Below are 20,329 nucleotides of genomic sequence, written 5' to 3'. Positions count from 1 at the left end.
CCAGGCACATCAAGAGCTTGAACTCTTTTGTGCAAAGACAAGCAACCTTGGCATCTATCCTTATAGTAAGTGCTTTACAGACTTTGAAAACACTGTTAAAATAAAGCTGTTTAAAATGAAAGTTTCTCACGGCAGGTGGAAACTGAAAATAGTTTCTCCTCAGAGGAGATGGATGCAAAGCATTAAAATGGAGGGCAGAAAATGTAACAAAGAGCAGATAAGTGCAATCTTTGCCCCTTAGCAGTTCTTGCAGAGTGATGCAGGGGGGCTGCCAGCAAAAGGACAGTTAGCAACAGCTTCCTAGGTCACCCTGAACATCATCGGCTGTCAAGTAGGGAGGGTTTTGGTTCTGTTTCTTGCAGTTTCTAAACAAATAGGAAACTGTTTCTAAAAGCAGAATCACAGGTACTTACAGTCATTTCAAAAAGAGGAAACGATAAGAACATACCATAGAAAGGAGGCAAATGTCATTAAACATATAAAGTAACTAGAATCAAAGAGTGACCTTAAAGAGACCAGGGCTAAAAGGGAGATATTTTACAGTTTAGCGCATCTGCTGCTTATCAGCCATCTTCAATTAAGTAGTAAGGTACAAGAGCACCACATATTCACGTATCCTCAACAAAGCATAAGGCATCTGTAAAGTAAAAGCAAAATTTGCATATTTATCCTTATTCTTCAAAAAAAAAAAACCACCAGAAGATAAATATGAAGATAGGTTACTGAATGTAGATATAATTTCAGAAATCGAGGGCACCATGAAGTTATGCATCATTATCTGACACATAAGAACAAAGGTATTTTAGCCATTAATTTCAAAATATATTAATATTAGTGAAGAAAACACTTAAAAGAAAATATTAGGCTAAGATACAAAGTCAAACATTATCACCAGATTCCCATGAACGTTAGCCTAGAAACTGAATTTTTATCCAATCATTTTGAATTATCTTCCTGCTAAGTATTTTCAAATATCTCAAAAGCCATTTAATAAAACTGTCTAACACCATGATCTAGGAATGTAATCCTGTAGTACAAAATGCTGAGCCAGTGCAAAAGTATTCATTGCAGGAGTAGCCCCTTATTTTTTTCTGAGACAGAAGAACATTTCTGTTTGTATTTCAAATGCTGCTGCCAGAAATGATGTGAACATAAATTTGTTTGGTTTATGCAGTAGCTGTGAATGATGGGAAGTGCTTGTCTGCTTTCCAGTCTTTAAGCTCTGGCACACAACAATCAAATCAAATTCTAAATGTCAAATTAGTCATAATTACATTAAATATGGATTAAAGGGATATCTTTTGATGAAGAATTCTTTGTTCTTAAAGTTTACTGATAATTTTAAATGTTATTAAAAATATCCTTCAAGATTTGTGGACCTTTCAAATTCAAGGAACATGAAAAAGAACGTGAGAAGTTGTGGAAATTTTTAAGCCATTGTGTCATAGTTTCCAACATTGATTTTTTTAAGCACTGAGCTGAAAAACAGAAAAACTCCACACAGTCTCAGGCCTTCCAATTGTGAACTTCCTCCTGTTTCTGCTTTCTTCAACCATCCTAGTTATATAAACGCAGCCCCTCTGAAATAATTTTAGGAAATTGTCTTTAGAGACAATTTGTGATTTGAAGATTCTTCATTTTGGGTGCTTTTGTACTCTTTCCTTCCTCAAAAATCAGGAGCTTTTACAATGCATGCAAGTTGCAACTTCACAACACTAATGCCTAAAATCATTAGTCATTTGTAAAAATCTAGTCAGGAACTATAATCACTTTCCCATTGTTAAATACCAGCTGCTAACCATTTCAGAAATCTTCTAGAGTCCCTAAAATGTCACAGTTTAGTACTCCCGCTTTCATATTAGCTGTTCCCAATACAAGGCTATAAAGTCCTAATTCTCCACTCTTTATTTTATCATTGAAGAGGCAGGTGAATGTGGGAAACTGATACTAAAGTGCTAAGTTCAGTTTATTATTGTTTATCAAGACTGATCTTACAAAAAACGAAGACAGAAAAATCATCAGTAGGCAAAGGCATATTGTAAGTTACATAAAGATTATTTAATGAAGTAATTGTAAGTTTCAGTGAGCAAGTCCCACAGGAAGTCAGCAACATATCTCAAGCAGAGAAGAGAGCAGGTTTTACCTTCTCCCAACACATACTTTTCTTATTAAAATTACTTATACTTATATGTGCATATGTGAGTGGACCAAATTTGTCATGACATACTGACAGCTGCAGCTCCAGCAATGCGAAGCTACCAAACTAGAAGATTACAGGCAGTTTTGTCTATGTTTGTCTGAATGTCACTCAAGACACACAGCAGTTCGAAAGCATTAGCTGACTGTGGCTTGTGGAAGCATTTGAGGAAGTTATACTTCATGATTTTCTAACGAAGAACTAAACTGGAACAATCAGTGGGAATTTCCCAGAGATACAGATTTAGACAAGGCCACATTTATAAGATGGGCACTCTACCTTTCTGGCAGAAAATGAAGCTCAGGAATGCAAGCTTTGCAGGAGCACTTGGCTTTTAAAAATTAAAAGACCGTTTTCACAGAAGAATGAGAAAGACCTGAACTAACGGGTGGGAACACTAATCAATCTGCAAATAGCATTTCCTTCTGTAAATGCTGTTTTCTATGAACCCAAAATGACTGAAAGATTAGAGAATTCAAAAAGAAAAAGATCTCTTTTGCTCCTACTGTACATCCACAGCAGTTATGTGTACAAGCCATTTTATCAACAGAGCCTATGCTGGTTCTGTGAAAGGGTGTGTTACATTAAAAATCGCAGGTACAAGAAACATGAAAGCAAAGCTGAAAATTAATCAGGAGGTAACAGTGTGTCCACAGGAAGGGAAAGCCTAAGCCCATTTGATTTTGCTGGTCTCATACCTATACGACATCTCACATACATCCTTAATACAATGAGGGAAACTGAAAGAATTTATGTTCATTTTTGGGTCCAATTTCTTTCTCAGGAATCTTTTTTATTATTAGAAATTTTAATTTATAAGAAAATTTACTCTTACAACATCAATTTATAATGGCCATAGAGTTACCCTGAGTAGTATCTTTTTTTAAGAGTAGAAGAAATACTGGAAATCTAGAAATCATGTAACAGAAATACAGCAGTGAAAACAATAGGTCATACATGTCTGGACCACACTGACCAGACCAAACTCATAACTCTGTCATTCCTTAACATCATGAAACTGAAAAGAAGTTGACAATAAATTCAAAGGAGACGCAATCTCAGCCTAATTAAATCAGGAGTTCCCCAGTATAATCCACTTGCACCGATTCAACTGTCTTGTTGATGAGCGGGACCATAGTGCTCTTAACCTGAAAGATATTTCTGAAGGTTTCTGGGAAAATACTTCTTTCTGCAGCAAAGACTAAAACCAGCTGAATATTATTGATTCTCATGAGAAAGCATGAACAAGGTTAAAAATCAATGTTATAAAGGAGTTTTTCTAAGAAAGGGACAACTCTTAGAGCTCTGTTGGTTTGGAAAGGTGAATGCATACAATTCTACTGAAAACAAGGAAATCCTGTGAGAACCAGGGAGTATAGCAGGGAGAAAGGGCTCCCCGGGAACAGGCCAGGAAGAGTCTGAAGTTTTAAGTTGTTTATTTCCACTGGGTTCAGGAAGTAAGGACTTCATAAATTTTCTATGAGAATACAGGATTGCATTAAATAATATAGCTGGCTTTAGTGTAAGTTTCTATTCCAGACAGAGGGAACCTGGAAAGGCCCCAAATATTAACATGCTACTCGGGCCAGTGGGTGATGCTAGTGCCAAAATGAGCTACATTTCCAGGAAGATACATTTTGAGCTGCTATTCCTGATGAATCAAAGCAGAACTAATTGGAGTCCTGACTGCAGAACTGAAATATGGCTAGAAATAATTATTAAAAAATAAATAAATTAAAGCAACTTTAATTTCCCAAAAGAGCGGAGAAAGAAGTACACTTTTGTTGAAACAACTTCTAAACCTGTCAGGATACTGCTACTATAAAGCTACTAAATGTAAACTGACATAAACTAAAGCAAAAAAGTACACTGTTATTCCCAACAAGACATTCACAGGGGTGTTACATGCAGATGATTATGCCAGGATGGTTCTGCTGGTAAATTTTTCAGGTAGATATGCTTGTAGCCTAAGAGCTTGATATAACCTACAATAACCTGAGCACATTTTGCTAATGCTGACTGAGCTGTTATGGCTTTATTAAAAGGCTTAACACAGCTAAAATGAAAATCCATGAAGTCTGCAATGCAAATTTATAGAAACAAGAAACACAGAGGCAGATAAAGACCAAGTTACCAAGTGTCAAGGGGTTTCCCTTAGTAAAATGAAGCCATCCTGTTTTCTTTTACATGATGCCATCTGCTCAGAATAAGCATAATGCTGGGGGGGGGAGGAAGCAAACAAAACAGGAACAGCAAACCTATAGATTGCTGCAAATGTAGTGACTGCTAAATTTCAGTGTAATATTGTCTTTAATTTAAAATCAGCAGACGGCTTGCACAACCTGTCAGTTATCAACATGCTGTTAAAAGCAACGAAAGCTTGCAGCCATTCCTAGAAGGGCTCAGAGGACACTATTAAATATTTATCAATCTTTCCATGCCTAAAAAAATCATGGAATTCGCCCGCATTAAAAAACAAAACAAAACAACAAAAAAAAAACAAACAAACAAAACAAAAAAACCCACACATACAAATGCAATTGCAGAGATCTTTCATTAGTGAGTTTTCCCAGTGCCAATTCTGTGCATAAGCACAGAATTAGCATTAGGGAATCTGGCTTGAAGTTTGGGTTACATTGCTGGAAAACCACATCACACACTGGTGCTCAGAAAGAGGCGTGCTGGAAAGAAATTAGAATTCCCAAAGGTCCCACAAAACCAGTGCTTAGAGGAATAAGAATTTCAATCATCTCATGTATTTTAGGCCTCTGGAATACTGAAGGGTGAAATCTATCCAAAATTCACATTAGTGTGGCAAATGCAGAAGCACGGCTTCTACTTGTAGGGTACTTGGTTTCCTGTAGGTACTATTACCTGCACTATTTGAATTTGCATTAGTAAACAAATAGGCACAAAATTCTTATGAAAGATATTTTAAATTGTTAATTAATACTCTTGAGATCTGCTGTAGAATGCTTGTCTTTTGTTTCTGTGCTTTTCTTTTTATTTCCTCCACTGTTCCTGTGTAGCTGGGCTTTTTCATTTAACCATTTAACTATTTCGTCCCTTGCTACTTGAATGCAATCTACATTTTTAAAAGGTGCTGTCTGCATCCATTGCAACATAGTCCTTGAAAAGCGTAAGACTGCAAACTATTAAAACCTTACAAATGCTTGGGTTTGATTTGTCATGGTATGACCCTGATGGAGTAAAAACTTGATTTTCTATTAAACTTGCTTAAAAGTCCCAGTATACTAAAGCAACATCTGATCAGCATAATACCACTAGGCAGGGTGCTTAACTATCTGAATGTGGGATAAGATAGAAACAAATAACTATACAGGTTGTGCAATTTTTCTGTTAAAAAAAATATACAGACACTAGATTACAACTGTATATTTGATATTTATAGCTGACAACCCATTTCACTTGCTCAGAACTACCCAAGGAAAATGTTGACATTTGCCCTGAATCCCTAGTTTCCTGTGAAGGGGGAAATGCAACACGTCATTTGTGCATTAGATTGTCTGGGTCCTGTAGTATATAAAAAGCAGATTAAAGAAATGTCTATATGTGCCAGCATCATGTTGTAAGTGAAAGAGACTCTTCACAGGAACAAACCAACCTACCTGAAAAACTTAACCTGAATGCTTTTGATTCAGCTGGTTCACAGAATATCTGAAATGCATCTGTACAAACACAGCACTGAATTTTAAAGAGGCCATAGGAAGAAAAGCAAATAAAATCTGTAAGAATGAGGGTATCGTCCCCAAAGCCCAGAGTTATATTTGGTCATAGCATATACACTTTCCCAACAGAAAGTCCTCTACCAACTAAATTTCAGTCTTTTTTAGAACTGTACCATGCATTATTTATGGTGTTATCGTTTCTTCCTTTTCCCTGTCCAATTAAGTATTCTTGAACTTTACAGCGTAGCACTACATTTTCTGTTGGGTCTTCAAGGATTTTTGTGACTGTGCTCATGAATAAATTCAGGAACATAAGAAACTGAGGAACTCAACAACTGGGTCATAGGAGATTTTTTTTTTTTTTATGTTTTCCTATGTTTTTCATCATAACACAAACCACCACATTGGTTCTAAATGGGAGAAATACCTATTTGGGCAGCACAGCTAAAATGGGTATAATCTGACATTTGCAGACAATAGCTGTATTTCCACAACATAACATGAAATATGGTTCCAAGGCCAAGAATTTCTTGAATATGATTTTGCCTTTGTTGAGCTTCAGCTTGAAGTAACTCATATTCATGAAATCTTGGATATGAATTTTAATCAGCTAAAGCCAAATAGAACCACTTTTGTCATGCTAAATGGTACCCAGATCCACAGACACTCCACATAAGCATGGCCATCAGTCAGAAGGCCAACAACTATCCCAACATCCATCATCTGAACATGTGTGTGCTCACATACACATCTGAATGAGCTGCAGATTCACTCTCTCACATACAGATAACAGTGGGAAGCAGTATTCATTTTACAAACATGTTAGAATGTGAAATGCCAGGGTCTTTTACTTGGCAGGTGATGCAATACAAGAAAATGAGGAAAAACAAATAGAAGACATGTGGTCATACTATGCAGGTATATTACGTGGTTGGGTAATTACAGTCACGTCTAAAAAGCAGTAGAGTTAGAGACCACTAAAGGAAAAGAAAATGGACTTTTATTACTTAATGCTTTATTTTTCTGGAGTAGAAATACAATACTTTTGTTTAGGTTTATGTAGGAGGTGCACACCATTATGCGTTATATCATTAATTTATAAGGAGAAATTTCTAAATGGATTTTGTTTTCTAAGTCAGCATGTCTGAAGTTTAAAACCTGTTCTTCCCTCCCCTCCAATATTGAGAAAAGTAAGTGAAAATAAAATACAGATTTAGCAACAACACCCATTATGTGGCCATCTTAATTTATTAAGGAGATGGTTTTTTACATTTTTACATTTTAGTTGCACCAGAAATAGCTACAAGTAGTTGTAACCTTTAATTGAAATGATATGATCATTGCTAGTAGCTTTAGTCACTACAGTGAATGTGGAAAGCCATGCTGAAAAATAGTATTTACAACATTTATTGAAATATGAAGGTAACTTATGTAATCAAAATTGACTGCTTTCATCCAATAGTTATTTTATTTTGCCTGTGGTCACTTAAAAAAAGGACTTGATTCACATTGATATGGAACCCATGACAAACCTTTTAACACAGTGGTGGATTAACTTCTAATATATCTACAAAATTTGTCAACATTTGACATTTAATTAGTTGACCCATATCGAAATTCAAATGTTTTTCTATTTTTGTGTTCTTTTCCTGTTTTACAAGCGTATGTGCCCAGTCGTAAGGATGGCTGTTATATAAGATATGGTCATTGTCCATTTTTGCCTCTTGACTTTCACAAATCCATCAAATCATTCAGAGAGCAGCATAAGATTTTTATATTAGTGCTCAATGTTAATTCAATTTCTAGTTTGCTTCTGCATGTAGACCATAGTACATGACAGTCACTCTGCACTATAAGTTGGTTTAAAACCTTGATTAAAGCATTTTAAATGGCACATAAGCAAAAATGGAAATATTCACTGTAAGTTAAATTTCAGAATTAGTTAATGGTTGGAGGGTGAGAAAGGGAGAGAAAAAGAAGCCAACAAACAGTGACTTTTTCCTAAAAAGAAGCTACTACCACACACAAGGCACGTGGGGTTGGGAGACTAATAAAATTAACGTATTAGTCTCTCTTGTGCTAGTATAATTATCACTGGCTTTCAGATACCATTATAATGACAGACTAATATTAGAACTGGTTGCAAATATGTGTATTGTATCCCTGGAATTAGCTTATTTTTGAAGCCATGTGAATCTTCAGAAATTTCTAGGATGTGAAAGGACATTTGCATGTAGAGTTTTGACCTCTTCTCTTGCTCTTTGCCCATTAATGTTTCTCAGCTGGCTTGTCTTCTAACATTCCAAAACTTTCAGTAGCTTTCAAAGCTCAACTTTTCTCAAAAAAAAAATAAAATGCTGCTTTTCCTTTCTCCTCCCACTCTAAACTCTGCACAAGCTCGCTAATAGATTTAAACATATACCGCTCCAAAACAGTCAGATGGTACCAAACTGAAATTCAAATGTTAATGTTTCATGAACTGCCAGGAAACAAAACAGTGTCTGTATCTCAGTGGAAATCTGGCATTTCTTGTAAGCATTTAATCTTGGTTGTCAACAACATGTTGGGTCATTGACTTGTAAAGCCTTGAAACAAAGATATTTCTTTTTAGATATTTTAAATATATATCCTACTATTTCATCACTGCAAGAACCACACTTGCTAACTACTGTAATTTAAATTTTAAAAATTGGTAGAAACTTTTTTTTTCTAAAAGAGGTTCATGTATGCTTACACATAGTGGAACAGTAATTTCAATGACATTTGGCACCATTTTTATAACCCACTTTTTAATTGCCTTATTCACAAGTAACTTGGGTCACTTCAAGAAAGAGCCAAAAGCAAGTCTGTTTCAAATCCATTCCTGAACAGCATCTAATGCTATAAAATCAACACAGAACATTCTAACAGCAGGATTATACAGTCTGAATACTTAGAAGCTTTGAGAACTTCATATGTAGATATTGGCTAACATCAAGCATCAAACAGAAAAGACTGATATTTACATTTTTGAAGACTCATAGTGCTGAGAGGGAAGGGAATGAGGTACACACTGGCTGCCCCAGGACCTTGAATAAGTATTCAGATCCAGCATGAAATCCAAATAAATAAATGTTTGTGTATAAAGACCAAGCAGCAATACAGAAATAGAAAAAACAATACTGTATCGTTTACATACCGGTATTCTGCAGAGAAACATATATGCACACAAACACCAGCAACTTTATTTAACCCAGTGAGTCCTGTATCCTAAACTTGATCTCCTTTTTCCTACTGAAATTCAACTAATAGTTTAACATGTACTGGATAGATATACATCGCTTGATAAATGGGTCATTATACTGTTAAATTTCCATAGAAGAACAAAGGAGATGAGAAACTTTCAAAGCACCTTTTCCTTTGCTTCTTTCTAACTGGCATTATCTGTTCAGCTCATGATAGCTAAAGTAAAAGGAAATCAAACTTCTAAAATTAAGTTTCTCTACCTTCATAGCTGTCTCCACAACGATCTATCATCCAGAAGCATCATTAGCATCAGACGTGTTGCACTGACAGAAGATATTTTTGATTGCATTGGACCAGAAAAGATTTTAATTAAACCATTTAAGCACACTAACAAATCTAATGGCATCCCAGAAAGGCAGGGCATGTTGGGGTGTGGGGGAGGGAGTGTTATATTAACAGGCTGTCTGTCAAATTTCCAAATTGGGAAAAATAAAGTAGATGTTTAAATCAAATCTCCTTAACCTCTTTGTAGCCAAGTACTTACAAGAAAATTCCTAAAGCTCTTTGTGTCACTGGTAAGCATTGATTAATACTGTACTAGTCTGGCTCTGCCCCTTCAAGAGGTAGCTCTCATGATTTGGGGCTGCCCTGGCCATAAACCACTAAGCAGCACTCTGCACAGCATCACAGAGCAGAAGAGAGGTCACCACTCCATACTATACGTGTCTTCCACCCCATCTTAGAAGTCCTCATCCACACTCACCATGCTGTGACCCAACACAGATGAGGTTCATGCTTTGAATGAAGACATCTACTGACATAAACAACTACACGTGCCTTTCTCCAGTGGCAGAAATGGCTGCTTCTGTTTGAGCCAGTGCCGCATGCTGCATGCAGTATTGGCAGCTGGTCTCTACAACACAAAACAGTCATGAAGGCTGAGTTCTTACAACTTTAGATCTAGCGCGTATACTTTACAGTAAAGGATCTTCACTGTATTGAATCTTGACAATACTGCTACTTACCTAAATTACCACAACTGCATATGGTGTTCCTTCTCCTACTTGCAGTGACCTGCCGGCACCTTAAAGTCTATCTTTTCACAAAGTTATTTCAGCCATTGAAACGCAGGAGTCATGATCTTGCTGACGGACTCTGTGATTACCCACTATTAGTGACGTTGCTTACTGTGGCTGAGATAACACAATTAAAGAAAATCAACTGCTCATTTTCAAGATGCCTACAGATACACATACACAACATTTTCGTGACTGTATGAATTAAAGAGTATCTATACCAGATAGCTATAACCATTGTGATTATTAAAATGAAGCTAAACAGTGGAACTAAAGCACTATCTCAAGAATATAAACCAGTATCAATGAAGGTACAGCAAATCTATCCCACTATCCAGGGGGTACATTCAAAGTTATGTAGCTCAGCACATTTCTGGGTGGGCATATAAAATTGTTACTTCAATGTAAATGTGCAAGGAGCTTATGATGTGATTTATTTCCAAACAGAAGGTGGCGAGCCATTGGAGCACTTGGAGCTGCCAGGCATGTACAAAGTCACATTGGACTTCTGATTCAGCAAGGGCATTTATTCTTATCATTAAGATTAGCTACTTCTAGTTCCCTTGATGAAATTTAATGTGCTTACAATTATGCATATCCTTCTTAATCTTTCAAGAATACTCTCACATTTCAAGAATACTCTCATGTACAGGTTTTGCTTTTAAGACTGCTGTTGCAGTTTTAAGATTGCTGACCACTTCTGCTATAGTATTTGCTCTGAGAGGTGAGACAATTCTCATACTCCTTCTGTACAGCCTTTTCAGGCTCAGCTATTTCCCAGCACTTCTTGTTATAATTATTGTTTTTGTCCAGATGCAGGAAGGCGGAATGCAGCTGCTTCTGCAGGCAGTGTCAGCAGGGAGCACTTCTGCACAGTTCCCAGGCCCTTGGCCAGCAGGGGAGAGATGAAGACCCAAAGTCCCCCACTTTCTGGGATTCTCCAAGATTGATCCCATTGCTCCCAAGAGCCTGACACACCTGTGGAGTCTCTCTATTCAATTATTTGTCCTGTATAGCAGCATTTAAGTAGGATTATGACTTAACTTTCCCCAAGGAACAAGGGTCCTTGCCAGTCTCACCTATCAGTGACCTGAGAATTGATTCCTGCTGTGTTATTTCCTGTTGTCATTTTCAGCCTCCCTCACAAGAGCAGGATGGAAACTCTTAATACTCAGAAAAGAGAGAGAACTTTTGTTTTTCAGTGCAGTGCACAGAGCATCTTCCACTGAGGCAGCCTCTGCTGCCATTCCTGGACAGTACTCTTCCTACTAAGTCAAGATTCAAAATCTGAAAATGCCACACCACAATCATTTTAGCTCCTGCCTCCCTCAATTTCCTCAATAAGCAAATTAGATTAACTCAAGGGACAGTTTCATACCCAGGTAAAGGGGCAATGCTCCTCCTTCCACCTTTGCCACGTGTTCTCATTCCACACACACACACATTTGCTAGCGCTAGGTCTCACTTGGCCACAAAGGCAGTGCATCAAGGTTTTAACCATACAAAAAAAAAAGTTTCCATCTGGCTATTTTTCAGCCAGACCCCTTCCCTAATCCAGCTCACCTCACAACTGCTAGTGACAGCATGGAGGAGGCAGAGGAAGTGCAGTGCCCAGAGAATACACCTTTCCAGAAGGTTTACAGCAGCTGTCAAAAACACAGCTTCGGTGAGAAATTTCACGCAATCCCAGACAACTGAAGAGGCTGCTGCCAGCGACAGGGTGGCTCTCCTCACCAACAATTTTCTCCACACACACACTCCCACCTCCTCCCCTTTCTAGCCAGAAGCTTCCCTTGGTTCAAGGGAATTCCCTTGTTTTGTTTGCAGCTGGTTCAACTCACAAAAAGGTCAGAGAAGCACCAGAGTCAGCACAGGGATGGGAGACATTCCTGCATGACAGGAGCTGAGGGAGAAGGGAGGGAGCAGGACTGGCCCTATAGCAGTCACAAGCCACTGGGACTTTCAGGTGCCTCGCAGAGCTTCCCCCCAGCCCTGCCTGGTGGCACCTTGCTGGCATCAGGGAGACAGCACCAGAAGGGCTCCATGCTAGCTGCGTTTTATCAAACATACCCCCCAGAAATAGGCTATGAGGCAATTAAAATAAAACTTCCTTGGGTTATCTAGGGGCAAGAGACTCTGTCAGAGGTAGGGAGGATCCTGGAAGAGCCCCCATACTCCCACCTCAGCAAGAGCCTGGTACATGGGCCATGGTGGAGAGGTCTGCTCACTTAAGGATATATGAGGCAGCAAAACCAGATTGTTTAGGTAGGAAAAGATGAACTAGAAAGAAATTGCACATAACCACACAACCAAGGGAGAGCCTTGTTTTCACAACAGTGTTGTTTTAGTAAGCTAGACACAGAGGGTCACCACTTGACTCAAATCACCTGCATGCAGTTATTGGAAGGGGACTTGGGTAGCTGGAAGCAGCAGCTGGCCTCAGATGCGGTTCAGCCCTGTCAAAGGGCAAGAGTATTAAAAGAAGCTGACAGTGTAAATCCTGTTAGATGTCACTATTAAAGTGTGTCCAAAACTGGTCAACAGCCTAGTGCCTTCCCACCTTGGTCTGAGTCCTGGGGAAAGGTCAATTCCTAAAGCACCAGTTCTGCTTCCAGCAGAGCCCTGTGCTGAGGACGTTTCTACAGCATGTCCTGTTTCTTGGAGATCTTGGGTCACTGGTGTCTTGACTACAGACTAGAAATATTTTCCAGGCCATTAATTCTTGGATGTGGCCAAAAATGGAACTTCTAACACTTCAATACTTCCCTTTATTCTGAATCAGAATGAATAGTTGCAAGTTTCCCATAAAAGTAAAAATAAAATGCTTTGGAACCACTAAAGCAATAGCACTGACATGGCTCATTTGGGCCTTTTACCTTATATTAAAAACATCAAAATAAATTGATTCAGCTTTGCCAAAATTTTTTATACATTCTTAATCATTGATGAAGTGAAAGGAGTCCTGCAAAACAATCTGTTTTAAATAACAAAGCATTTTTAGAGAGAAATGGTTCTGCTAGAAGACTTTCAGCTGGCTTTTCTGAATTCTCTTTTCTCAAAAAAAAAAAAAAAAAAAAAATCAGGCTTCTAATCTTGCAGCTCATATCAGCAGCAGGCTCTGCTGGTTTTTGCTGTGGCTAAATTTCTAGTGGTCATAACTTATTTCTGTATGTGGTGACTTGTTTCCTTTTTCAAACACTAAAACCCATTTTAATTTGCTTAAGCATATAGCAGTGCGTTACCATAAAGATATGGGAAGTGGTTTTATTTTCTGTGTTCCAGTAAGTGTCCTTTCAATAAGGACATGCAAATACAGAGCTGAGCCCACAGAGCATTACACTGTCTGTGAGAAAGACAATATAATTTTTAAAAGAACCTTGGAAACCTCCCATGTCTCCATCAGGTCAGCCCAAGACTAATGGGGACACCCATGTTCTAGGAAAAATAACATGAACTTTCCCATTGCATGCACTAAAAGACAGATTTATGTTGCAGATCAAGCTTTACTGTCTTAGACCAAGGCTATTTCTGCAGCCAGCTTTCAAGGAGGGGAGCATTCATTCAGCATGTGAGATTGAGTAAGACAGGTTCAAAAAAGTCTGGGATAGCCAAGTGTGAGCAAGCAGCTCCTGGGGTATAGAATGGGCTGGAAACCCTAGGTCATAAACAAATCATAGGCAAAGCCACTCATAACTTATATGAGAACAGAGGATCAACTAGTTTAATCTTTCATTGGAGGTCTTTCAAAGCAAAACTGGTTAACCTTAAATGTGTGCACTTTATGTACTACTGCAAAAGGCAGTTTCCTCAAAATAATGTAAGCCACAGGGATTCACTGAGCTACTATTGCAGAAAAATATCTTTCAAAGAAAAAACAAGTTTCTAGCATCGCAACAGTTAAATAAATGCAGAAGGGTATGCAGTACAGACTCCTCAGCCTTGGAGTTCTGGCAAAACCATACAGTATTTCAATGCATATTAAACCTAATCAAATCATTCATTGAAAAAATTGGTTTTCACTTGAAATGAGAGAGCAGCAATACTACAAACAGATCTCCATCAATGGTGCTAAAGTAATCCTGACTGTCCTAAAAATGTAAAATACTCTACTATTCCTTCCAGCATGATAGACATCTAGATCTCAAACTCCCATAATGTGTTGAACACAGTTCTTGGTAACACAACATTAGATGAGCAGTTTTGTTTCACTAGAACCATGCCTGAGGACCAAATACCAGCAGCACTTCCCAATGGCTGACAAATTCACTGTGGACCAAGAAACCCATCCCCAACTGTCCTATTTACACCATGCATTTCCTGAATATATTCCCTTGCTACTAACACTGCTACCAACACAACTTCAGCTGTATGTACTATGTGAGGTCCTACATAAGCCAAATGCAGAGATGGCTGCTGTGAAATCTTAGCAATACCATGTATATCAACAATTCTGGCACTTCTAGCATGGCTTATCCTTATGCTTTCATTACTTTGGAAAAGCATCAGTGTCCAAACAGCAAGGAGAAGCCCTGGTGTGTGCAGACAAAGCCAGAGTGACTCTGCACATAGCAATCGGCCTCTGTGTCATTGCAGCCGCTCCCACACTCAGACCTGAAAGGTCAAAAGTGTATTAGAACTGTTAAGCACCTGCACTGGATTACCAGCTTCAGGATAGATAAGACTGTATCGCCCAGCTCTGGCTGGCACAACTGTTAACAACTAATCTTGTCCTTACAGAGCAGCTCTGCAGCAAACAGGATTGCTGCTCATCTCTGCTTTCACATTAAAGCAGTAGGCTCGCCTATCCGAAATGAGAGCAGCTGTTTCTTACACTACTTCTATAACTGTGACTTTAGTTTCATTGCAGAATATCAACATTTGTGTTCAAGAAATATGATTCACTGTGTTTTGAAAGTAACAGAGATGGAATGATAGAGGCAGCATAGCATGATTCACCTCAGCCTTGAAACTGCACGGAGCTATGTTTGACTAGAATTATGCTAGCAACATTTTTTACCTCTGAGATATTTGAAACAGTTATTATGAACTGAGGAGACTGTAAAATAAACATTTACAACCAAAAATTGACCAATATAGTTGGACAATTCTTGCCACAAACTGCCAACCCTGGAAAAATAAACTAAGATTTCTTTCTTTTTCTTATTTTTGCCCACTTCTAATTATACTTTTACTGAAGCACATTTCCTTTCCTTCTTCCTTTGGATTTGTCTCTGTCTTCACCCAGCCTTCTGTTGCTGATCTCTTTCATTTTATTATCTGGAAGACAGATTTGAATGGTGCTTTTAAATTTTCTTATGTTCATTTTAAATTGCATCCTTTGACTGTAGATATGGCACCCCTAAGCCATATTTTTAAATAATTTTTTAAATCATTAATTATTTAATTTCTGCATAACTTTGCTCTTTTTTCCTCTTTATTAGTAATTTATCCATTATGTATATAATAGCACTGGAGGCAAAGCTGAATTAAAGCCTCACTGGGGTAGGTATCACACAGAGTTTTAGCAAGGGTTTTTTCTTCAAAGATTCTAAATCAGAATAAGCTAGACAAAATGTGGGAGAAAATAGAAAAGAAAAATATTTTTTTAAATGCTATTTGAATAAAATTATGAATGAAAAATGAGGATATCAACCATGATCCAGCAAAACAGTTAAGCACAGACCCCAGCAAATGAATATATCCTCTTGCCTTCAGTGGGAATGATTTAAGCACATGCCTATATGCTCTATTGATTCAGACCCCACACGTCTTGCCTGAATTCATGTGAGATCTCAGTTTTGGCCATAAAGTCCTGCTTCCCCTCCCAGAGAAACTTACACTTCTGAGTAATGTCACACCCGAGACACGTATCACAGCTCTGAAGTCTTACTTCTCCTGTTTATTCATAACAGGTCTAAAATTGGTAGCTGCTGAACGATTTCCTCAGTGACCCTGCTGAGATTCTTTAACCCTTATCCTCAGCTTTTTGGATGGGAATATTTTAATCCTAATGCCTCTTCCAACCTTTTCCTCTCCAATGAAACTCTTTTTCAGGATGACACTTCTCTAGCAGGAGTCCATGCATTCACAAAGATGAACAGACACCACCGGCTTGCATTACATAAGTGACATATTACTAAAAGGAGCAAAATTTAATTTGAAAGGCTCTGTAACACAACGAAACAGGATTTGAGTTAGGCTAAAGTACAGGGAATTCCAATTTTAGTATGTAATATAGTTAGAACCTGTTAATCTGCTATGCAAACTGATCTCACTATAAAGCCATTTTGCACACAAAGTACTCTTGCTACCACTAGATGTCAGTTTTATACACTTTAAAATGGATAAATACCTTAAATATAGTAATTCTCCATTCACAATAGAACCATATTTCTTTATTATGACATTTTTTCTGGACTGACCTTTAATTTTAAGGATTCCACATTTTATTTACCTTCTTCTCTTCTGCCTCCCCCCCCCTCCCCCCGTGGGGCACAGTTCTCCTTTATCTAAGAAAAAAAAGACCTAAAAATTTTCCACTTTGCATTTGTTCCATGATTTATTCAGACTGAGACACTCTGACAGTTTTTGCCAGATATCACTGACAAAAGTGTATAGCTCAGGTTGTATTTCTAGAGGCCAGCACTGAGATCTTATTCTTATTCCATAAAGACATTTTTATATTCCATAAGGACTTTTTTACTAAGAAATGCCATTATCTTCTCTGACTAATTACAGATAGCCTACTATGCCGGTTAATAGGTGGTATCATTAACATGGCTTATTACATTCAGTGATTTTTTCAGTTTTTTACTCATATTGACTGCCTAAAGGTAGATCATTTTTATTTACACTCCAAATTTCTGTCTCTCAGAAGTGAAAAACATAGCTGTTGATTCCTCCCAATCCTGTCAATACCAGATTCCATGAACATAAACAGGTCTTAATATTAATTTGGTCATACTGAATACAGAGCTTCTATAATATATTATGCATTTACTTTGCCATAACAACATGAAATTGCTTTACATCAAGTAAGTCTGGGTATTTACTCCCCCTCCCAAAAATCAAAGAAAATTAGGAGGAAGTCAAATTCATTATATGATATTCTATTCAAATACAGACATACATACACACAAAAAAGTAACAAACTCATTTCACAGCAAACCTCTCCAAACTGGTCCATGCTCAGAAGCAGCAATGTTACAAAATGTAACTCAGCATTATTGTAAGGTAATGACAAGACTGTCACCTTACATGCAGCTTTACTGCCCAGATATTGACAGCTTATCTAGCAACACAGTATGTTTGTTTATCATAAACTCAAAGGAATCCCCTTATCCTCATTCACATCAAAATTTGACCTTTTCAAACTCCTACTGATCCTTCACAGCTCTCCTGGATTGTTCACGGTATTATTTGCACCTGCAGCCATATCCATCTTGTACAGGGGCTTACCTACATGAAGGGGCTAAAGAGTAAGGAACAGGAAAGAGATGTGTTTCTATGAACTTCAACATATAGTTGAAAAGACTGTATCATACAATCAACTGTATCAACAACCTTCTTCAAAGACATCTGAAAACTTTTTTGAGACTAACTCTATGAAAAATACACCTTAGCACAACCTCAGCTAGGAACTGTGAAAGTGTGGGGAAAAAGACTCCAGAGCAAATTTGGAGGGCAAAACACGTCAGATCCTGTGACTTCTGACAGCCATGTTTATGACTTAGATGCCTTCCTTAGAGAAGGGCTAAACCTGGGGCAGGTGATGGTGCCATATATGCTACACACTGTGTTACAACATTTTATCCCATGTGAGAGCCCCATTCCCTTTACCTTCCTACCACACTTACTCAGTTTCCTCAAACCAGGACTCCATTTGCATGCTGACTACCCCTTATCCACCTACCAGCCATCCTCTGTATGTTCCCAAGTCTGCAAAATGCCATAAGTCCCACCCAGCCAAGGCATGTAAGCCACATGCACACGCGCTGGCCACCTGCGAAGCACATGCAGAGAACCAGAGCACCTCAGATGTGCCAGTTCACTGTGCATGTACTGCACAGTCCGCATGCATGAGTCGGTCCAAACTTTTCCAGACAAAAATGCATAAAACCTACTTACAGGTCTGCAGCTCCAGATTGTACAGAAATTTAGCTTCTCTTTCCTTTTGATGTAAGGCTTCCCCTTTGTCAGCACCCATGCTGGCAAGCAGCTACAGCAGGATAGGCTCAGATCCAAGACATGCTTCTGCAAGTAAAGGAGCGAGAGACACACCTCAAACATTTGTACCACTGCAGCATTTCCCCCTTTCCATGATGCTATCTGCAGAACAAAGCTGGTTGGCTTGATCTGCAAGCTAAGAGTTTTGGTGACTCTACTGATCTAAGCCACCTGCTGAGAAAGTTGATGTCAGGTGAATGAAGCAGCCAGTAGAGAAGAGGAAATCAATAGCAGGTTTGAAGAGAACATAATTTTTATATGCTTTCTAAATTGCACTCTAACATGAAACTGTAAATACAAAACCCCCAAACATTCCAATCTGTCCCTTTAGTTCCTTATTGTATATTTGGCAACTCATATCCTTCCAGGAAAGAAACTACTTTAACTTCTTCTTTATCACACATATCCATTTGCAATATATTCCATTCATGCCAATATGAATCACTAACAATATATATTGTAAACAACATCAGGAGCAATGGATGATTAAAACCTGGAAGAATTAGTCATCTTCTTACAGAAGCTACCATGTAATTTCAAAAATGTTGAGTTTGCAAGATATTTTTATGCTCTTTCCTAAGACCAGAATTTTGTCGCTAAAATACAGCAGCAGCTCTTAATTGCAGTCAATGGTGCAATTTACTGAAGGAAAAAAAAAAACCACCACCCTAAACAAAACCCAAACATATAAAATAAGAAAAGATAGCTTTCAGCTGGACCTCTAGACACCAATCTCCTCAAACTTCACAGAGGCTCATAGCTTAATCCCCCTATTGAAGGCTGTCTCAGGAAAAAAAAAAAAGCAATCAAGTTAAAACCCTCTATACAAGACATTCACCAGTAGAGGAAGTGCTTAGATCCATCGCTTCCTCCTCTGCCAAGCTCAACTGCTAGTTTAAAAAGTGCTTGATCTGACCATACACACAGCACTTGCTTGTGTGGAAAGAGCTGCCTACGGCAGAGCGCTGCTTAAGCAGCACATTCCAGCAAACATCGGCTTGGAAGGGCAGTGAGAATTACACAAGCTATTTGGCTGCAATCACCAAGCAATTAGACCTCAGCAATCTTAATACACTCAAGAAAGGGTTTAAATAGTCTGTTTTGCAAAGAAAAGGGAGTGAACAAAAATCAAATCCTTACAACAAAAAGCATAGCTGTTTCCTCCCCTTATTCAGAGGGTGCAATAACAGGGGAGGAAATAGCCCTAATATTGGTGATCATCGATCTGCAGAGGCAATTTGGTGAATCATCATTACAGCTGACAGAGTCTGAACGAGCCCAGATGGGCCTGTATGTCAATCAGGCAGCTCAATATAGTCTTAAATTTCCTCAGGAATTTGGTGATTTCTAGATCTGCTAGATCATCTGCTAATTACCATACGCACTACGTGTAGATATGCAGCTGCTTTTTGTTACAGTATAATTACAGGCTAAGTATTAAATGTAGGGGGTTCTCTAGTGTCTGAAATGGCATATTTTCACAACAAATATATCAAAGAACTTTTAAAAAATGCAGAGATTCACTTGAATTTAAATACAGACTGAGGAAATAGGTTTTCTCTGAGATCTTACATGTTCTCTACTTGATCTCCTTGTCTCATACACTTGTTATTAGTGCCTTATTTTGTATGCCTGATACAAACTGATCTATCATGCTGATGAGATGGTGAAAGAAAAGGCAAAACGGTTTGGAATGGGACTGATGGCTGGGGCGTTATTCAGAAAACAGATAGAGCTGGAGGAACATCAATCATTACAATGAATTCAGTATCACTGAAGTCACTGGAAAGTACCTGTTTCAAACATTTCACATCCATTATAGGTGTGCTTAGGAAGTCTCAGGAAACAAGCAAATTAATTTCCTCTTCCTGACACAAAAATAGAAGGAGGGTTAGAATTGCATCTATTAAATGGAC

At 38.1% G+C, this 20,329-nt stretch overlaps 1 protein-coding gene across 3 annotated transcripts in view; it reads left to right on the top strand.

The window, feature by feature from the left end:
* The window catches only part of BLNK (B cell linker), a 106,781-nt gene that overhangs the window by 14,943 nt on the left and 71,509 nt on the right, over nucleotides 1-20,329 (top strand). The window lies entirely within an intron of this gene.

The sequence above is a fragment of the Haliaeetus albicilla genome, chromosome 11, assembly GCF_947461875.1.
Source record: "Haliaeetus albicilla chromosome 11, bHalAlb1.1, whole genome shotgun sequence".
Taxonomy (NCBI): Eukaryota; Metazoa; Chordata; class Aves; order Accipitriformes; family Accipitridae; genus Haliaeetus; species Haliaeetus albicilla.
This window is presented reverse-complemented; position numbering and strand designations above follow the sequence as displayed.